Source organism: Pongo abelii, chromosome 3 (genome assembly GCF_028885655.2).
Source record: "Pongo abelii isolate AG06213 chromosome 3, NHGRI_mPonAbe1-v2.0_pri, whole genome shotgun sequence".
Lineage (NCBI taxonomy): Eukaryota > Metazoa > Chordata > Mammalia > Primates > Hominidae > Pongo > Pongo abelii.
This window is the reverse complement of record NC_071988.2, coordinates 120,692,584-120,699,521: the sequence shown is the minus strand read 5'-3', so window position 1 is coordinate 120,699,521 and position 6,938 is coordinate 120,692,584. Positions and strand designations below refer to the sequence as shown.

Below are 6,938 nucleotides of genomic sequence, written 5' to 3'. Positions count from 1 at the left end.
AGAGAACAATGAGAACACATGGACACAGGAAGGGGAAAATCACACTCTGGGGACTGTTGTGGGGTGGGGGGAGGGGGGAGGGATAGCATTGGGAGAGATACCTAAAGTATAATAATAATAAAAATAATAATAATAACAAGAAGGAAAACAAGCAAAAAAAAAAAAGAAAACCATGGAAACATCTTAAGAGATTAAAAAAAAAAGAACACATCCATGTAATTAAACATGAACTGTTTAATAATATTTCAAAATTTTCTGAAATAATAATGATGATAATTATTCAAAAACTATAGTAATAATAACAAAAACAAATAATGACAATACTAAGTGCTCACAATAATACAAAGTGATTGGAACTCCTGTACATTGCCAATGGGAATGCAAAATTGCACAGCCACTCTTGGATCCTTCCACTTCAGCCTCCTGAGTAGCTAGGACTACAGGTGCATGCCACCATGTTTGGCTAATTTTTTAACTTTTTTTGGTAGAGATAGGGTCCTTGTTGCCCAGGCTGGGCTTGAACTCCTGACCTCTAGTTGTCCTCCTGCTTCAGCCTCCCAAAGTGCTGAGATTACAGGTGTGAGCCACTGTGCCCAGCCCCACTTGGCAGTTTCTTCTACAGCTTAACACACACTTCTCATATGACCCAACAATGCTAAGTGAACTGAAAACTCATGTTCACACAAAAACCTATGCATGAATGTTTATAGCAGCTTTATTCATAACCACTAATAACAGAAAACAACCCAAATGTCTTTCAGTGGGTTAATGGGTAAATAAATTGTGGTATATTTCAACAATGGAAACACTACTGAATTTAGCAATAATAATAATAATAAAGATCCTGAACACACTTTTGTTCTGATGTTTCTAGATGGTAAAACCACAACATCACATTGAATTCCATTCTCATATAAAGGAGAGAGGAAGAGGTCATCAAAAAGCCAAGGATAGGACTCAAAATATGACAGCAGCATCAGCAATTTGGGCAGAGTTGTAATCAGCATTTCTGCCTCATAATTGATGGTCAAGGAAGCTGTGGGCAGCTGGGCCCTGACAACCCTCAAGGAGGCCACCAAACCCAGAAAGAAAGCTAAGTCTGCTTATGATCAAATAGAATAAGGCAAACAGAATAAAGGCACTTTAGAATGTGGGGAAAAAAAAGCTCAACCTTTTTTTTTTTTTTTTAAGATGGAGTTTCACTCTTGTTGCCCAGGCTGGAGTGCAATGGCACCATCTCAGCTCACCACAACCTCTGCCTCCCAGGTTCAAGTGATTTTGCTGCCTCAGCCTCCTGAGTAGCTGGGATTACAGGCATGCACCACCACACCCAGCTAATTTTTGTATATTTAGTAGAGACAGGGTCTCCCCATGTTGATCAGGCTGGTCTTGAACTCCTGACCTCGGGTGATCCACCCGCCTCAGCCTCCCAAAGTGCTGGGATTACAGGCATGAGCCACCACACTCGGCCTCAACTTTTAACTTTATTTTAACATCATATAATTACCTTAAATTAAATTTTAAGTGGCATTTATAAAGAACATAATATTCTTTATAAATGAGTTATGAAGAACTCTGTTAGGAATATAAAAACTCAGGTTCTAGGTTCAGCCTTGTCACTTTCTAGAAATCCATCAGTATTTTAAAATATACCCAGGATTTGTTTTAATCAGGTATGGTAAGATGACAGACACACACACAGCTACCTTGAAAGAAGAGCTTATGGCTTATGGTTCCCAACAGGAGGGTGCATGTCACACCATGCGGAGCCACACAGCAAAGCACTGAGGCCAGTCAAGAGGCAAAAGGGGTGTAGTAGAAAGCATGGGTCTGAGTCTTTATTGTGGCTTTCACAGGAAAAAAAATCAAGACAGAGCAGGCAAGCTAAATAAATTAGGATTAGATAATTTGAGTAATTTCCATTTGTTCTGGAATATATGAGGTGGTCCCTTGCTTTCTAGTAACTGGCACTATGGTGAGTTAGGGAAGGAGGATAATGTCCCTAACAATTGGAACCTTTTTAAAAAAAGGTTTAAAAAAAGATTTTAAAAAAAGAGACAGGTGGAAGCGGGTATATGGACTCCAGATTGGCTGGTTCACATGACAAATGTATGCTCTCAGCAATCTGATTGGTAACTCTAGAAAATCACTAACCTTGGGAGGAGCAATCTCTCCCCAGCTCCCCAAGGTCCCAAAATATCAAAGCATCATAATATATAGAAAATAAACATGATTAATACATCAGTGAAAAATATTTAACTTCTCTAATCCTCAGCTTCCTCAAAGTTACAAAAGTGAATAAAGCAATCCCTGCCTTAATCATGGTGATCAAATAATAAATGGGATCTTGGCAGGGTGTTGCGAGCACCTGCTACAACTACTCTACCCCACCACTCTCCACAACAGTGCTATAGAACTAAAGAGAGTCATTTCTGAGGTTGAAATGTTAGGTTTGTGAAGCAGATACATATAGAAGGAGAAGGGAGAATGCAGTAACTCAAATCAGACCACGGGAAAGTATGCTGTTACAGGAAATTGTTAGTGCCCTGAAGACATGGAGAGCTGCGGGTTGATGGGCTGCCATCATGACAGTGTTGGGTCTGCTCTGACAGTCCACTAGGCTCACGTATACAGGGCTCATCTATGACACTGGGTGATTTTAATACTCCTGAGCAGCAACTGGATTCTACTATGCAATAAATTGCCTCACTGATGGTAATTGGGAAAAGGATCAAAATTTACCATTTACCATGAATGCTTTTGCCAACTTTATGAATGAGTAGTTCATTGGATTCTGTGATTGGTTTTGATATTTTTCAGGTTCTGTTATTGTTGACCTTTCTTTCTACAGAGTTCAAAACCAAAGACCTTATTCCTAAACTGATAACCGACTACATAACAAAAATAAATAAATAAATAAACAAAGACGCACTTATAATCCATATGTTTCCTTTTGAAAGAATCAGCAAGGCATTTGAATTGCTCCAAGGTGGACATTGGTGATTGTGCATGAGTGGTGTGTGTGTGTGTGTGTGTGTGTGTGAAGAATTTATGTGAGAGATCTTATACATGTGACTTTTACCTGAAGTTTCATGAAAAATGAGAGGGCTCAGATTAAGTGTAAAACTGAGCAGTTGTGGGAAATGGTTTAGAGAATAGCAAAAAAAAAAAAAAAAAAAAAGAGCTTTGAGTCAGTTGTGAGGTGCCTTCAGCCTTTTGCCCATGTCCTCATTTATAAAATGGAGATAATGATACCACATCTTTTGAGAGACTTCTATGAAGACCAAATGTGAAAATAAAAATGACCAATGAAAGAAAACATGCTACCAAAGTATATTATAATAAAATTGTCTTTGTTATTATATTGAGTGCTAGTAGATATGACAAAGAAAACTTATATCTTAATTAGCTACCTACAAAACTAACAAGCTACAGTGGGATTCTGGAAGAAACAAGAGTGTGGTGTGAGCATAGAGAAGCAAAAGGAAACAGGGAAGCATGTGACCATGAAGTGAATACTTAGTGTCAGAGATCAGAGGCTTGAAGAAAAGGATAGAATAAAACCTAAAAATAAAGAAAAGAAAGATCTCAGCATGCTAAAGGAAAGAGAAGTTCCCCAACACCCGTCCTGCTTATTTTTCCAATAAATTACACAGCTGGGCCCACTTTATCACATTGGTAATTTTGTTGATACCAACTTTATCAACTTTTCCATTAAAGCCAAACTGCACTTAGTACATACAGTCAATGATGGGCTGTCTCTATGCCAAGTGTATTCCTTGTATAACTGATTGTGTAATGGCTGAAATTGAGAAATTGGGGCAGAAGTGTCAAGTGATTCTACAGATTGCCAAGATCCAAGATCTGAATAATGACCATGCACACACAAAGGAACCTATGCAGATGACTGCTTAGCAGATGACTGATTCAGCATCATCAGTGTTACATTGTGGCCATGACTGACTGGACCTTAAAAGATGAATACATAAGATTCCAAGCGTTGGTAATCATGTGCATTTCTTACCATAGATAAAATATGGAACAGATGCCAGATGATTATGGAGCCCCTCAGTTCTAATACGTACAAGACAAAGTTCTTCTGCCTTTCTTCTACCAACTTTCTCTTGCTGCCAGGTCATTAAACATGCAATACCATGAATTATTATTCTATTCACCCATGCTCTCTATTATGAGCTAAGTATGGGTAAATACACTCACTTTTTGATGCTGTTTTGAAATTGGTATTTTGTCTCATTTAAAAATTTTAAATGATGATCAAAGAGTACAAAATCTCAGACAGGAAGGATCTGTTTTACTCCCTTTTTTGAGGTCTGTTGTATGGCTGGTGAATATAGTTAATAATAGAGGATTAGACATTTCAAAATTGCTAAGACATTAAATTTCAAATGGTCCCACTACAAAAATGTTAAATATTTGAAGTGATGTATATGTTAACTAGCTTGATTTAATTATTCTACACGGTATACACAAATTATGGCATCACTTTGTAACCCATAAATTTATACAATTATAAATTGTCAATTTACAATAAAAATTAGTTGCATCTTTTTAGGGAAAAAAAGGAAAAGCTACAATGTGTGCTACTTCTAAGGGTTTATTTTCAATCAAGCATTTACTATTTGACATTTCAGAAGTATTTCTATTCAGCATACATTCCTTAAGTGCCTAACAACAAGACTCTATTCTAGACAACTGGAAAAACAAAATTGAATGTAATCACTGTCTTCAGGTTGTTGATGGATCAGTCCTGGAGCTTAGGGCGCTACATGGCTGCATAACTACAATAGAGGGCTGGATGTGACGTCTGGTCAGAAAAGCTAAGACTCAAGATTCAGGGCATGGGGACCTCATTACTAACTCGATAGAGCTGGGAAAACACCACTCAGCTAGGCCTTGGGAGCTTGTAGATCTATAACGCAAACTTCTAGGTGAAAAGCATCATAGAAATTGGGACAAGAATCCATAGGACAGAAAATAAAATTTGCATACAGAAAATAGCAAACAATATAGTTTGCAAGGACCACACTGTGTTTGAGTAGAATAGTGAGTTTAAAGGTCTTGATTGCAAAGTATATTTTTAATCTAATTAAATTAGAGTGCAAGAACTTTTACGTCTAAAAACAACTAGGTTTCCCTAGCATATGATCTTGCTTTTCCTGAGCCTAAGTATATGATATTGCTATGAGACCCCACCTAGTAGTGACTGACAAAAATCAACAATAGTTTCAGTTGAAATTATTAGTGTCCACTGAGTGGATTGGCTGAAATCAGTAGAGCTCCAAAGCATCTGAAAAATATAGATGTTGGTTTGCTTGACCTTAAAGTCACTTTCCAGCTTGGTGATGCCACCTGTATCTCTATGTATATTGAGATGAGAGCAAATGAGACTAGTGTTGTGGGTTCTATAACAATGTAATCAAATACATTTCTAGAATTTTTAAATTCACCTTTAATTAGCTATCTTTAAAAATCTTTAGCTAAATATTTGACTCCTACACCCAGGCGGTATTCAAATGGGTGCATTCCATCAGTCACCAACAGCAAGGGAGTATTGAAATCCATCCATCACCAGTCCTAGAAAAGCAAAAGACACCCCTACATTGCTAACAGTGGATTAGAAACTGCACCTTTATAGAAAAGACAAACATGCTGAGAATTTAGCAAAATTGCAAGTATTCATATTCAAAGCATCAGGCTAACACAATGTTTCACAACAGTGTTTGTGAGAAAAACTAAGTTAAAGGTTAGAAAACACATACAGTTTTTTCCAATTCTGTGAAGAAAGTCATTGGTAGCTTGATGGGGATGGCATTGAATCTGTAAATTACCTTGGGCAGTATGGCCATTTTCACAATATTGATTCTTCCTACCCATGAGCATGGAATGTTCTTCCATTTGTTTGTATTCTCTTTTATTTCCTTGAGCAGTGGTTCGTAGTTCTCCTTGAAGGGGTCCTTCACCTCCCTTGTAAGTTGGATTCCTAGGTATTTTATTGTCTTTGAAGCAATTGTGAATGGGAGTTCACTCATGATTTGGCTCTCTGTTTGTCTGTTATTGGTGTATAAGAATGCTTGTGATTTTTGTACATTGATTTTGTATCCTGAGACTTTGCTGAAGTTGCATATCAGCTTAAGGAGATTTTGGGCTGAGACGATGGGGTTTTCTAGATATACCATCATGTCGTCTGCAAACAGGGACAATTTGACTTCCTCTTTTCCTAATTGAATACCCATTATTTCCTTCTCCTGCCTAATTGCCCTGGCCAGAACTTCCAACACTATGTTGAATAGGAGTGGTGAGAGAGGGCATCCCTGTCTTGAGCCAGTTTTCAAAGCAAATGCTTCCAGTTTTTGCCCATTCAGTATGATATTGGCTGTGGGTTTGTCATAGATAGGTCTTATTATTTTGAGATACATCCGATCAATACCTAATTTATTGAGAGTTTTTAGCATGAAGGAGTGTTGAATTTTGTCAAAGGACTTCTGTGCATCTATTGAGATAATCATAGGTTTTTGTCTTTGGTTCTGTTTATATGCTGGATTACATTTATTGATTTGCCTATATTGAACCAGCCTTGCATCCCAGGGATGAAGCCCACTTGATCATGGTGGATAAGCTTTTTGATGTGCTGCTGGATTCTGTTTCCCAGTATTTTATTGAGGATTTTTGCATCAATGTTCATTAAGGATATTGGTCTAAAATTCTCTTTTTTGGTTGTGTCTCTGCCCGGCTTTGGTATCAGGATGATGCTGGCCTCATAAAATGAGTTAGGGAGGATTCCCTCCTTTTCTATTGATTGGAATAGTTTCAGAAGGAATGGTACCACTTCCTCCTTGTACCTCTGGTAGAATTCGGCTGTGAATCCATCTGGTCCTGGGATCTTTTTGGTTGGTAAGCTATTTAAAGTTCATATGGAA

At 37.7% G+C, this 6,938-nt stretch overlaps 1 pseudogene; it reads left to right on the top strand.

Moving 5' to 3' along the window:
- Window positions 1-3,476: 3,476 nt before the first annotated feature.
- Window positions 3,477-4,078, top strand: LOC100442043 (rRNA-processing protein FCF1 homolog; annotated as a pseudogene).
- Window positions 4,079-6,938: the final 2,860 nt, after the last annotated feature.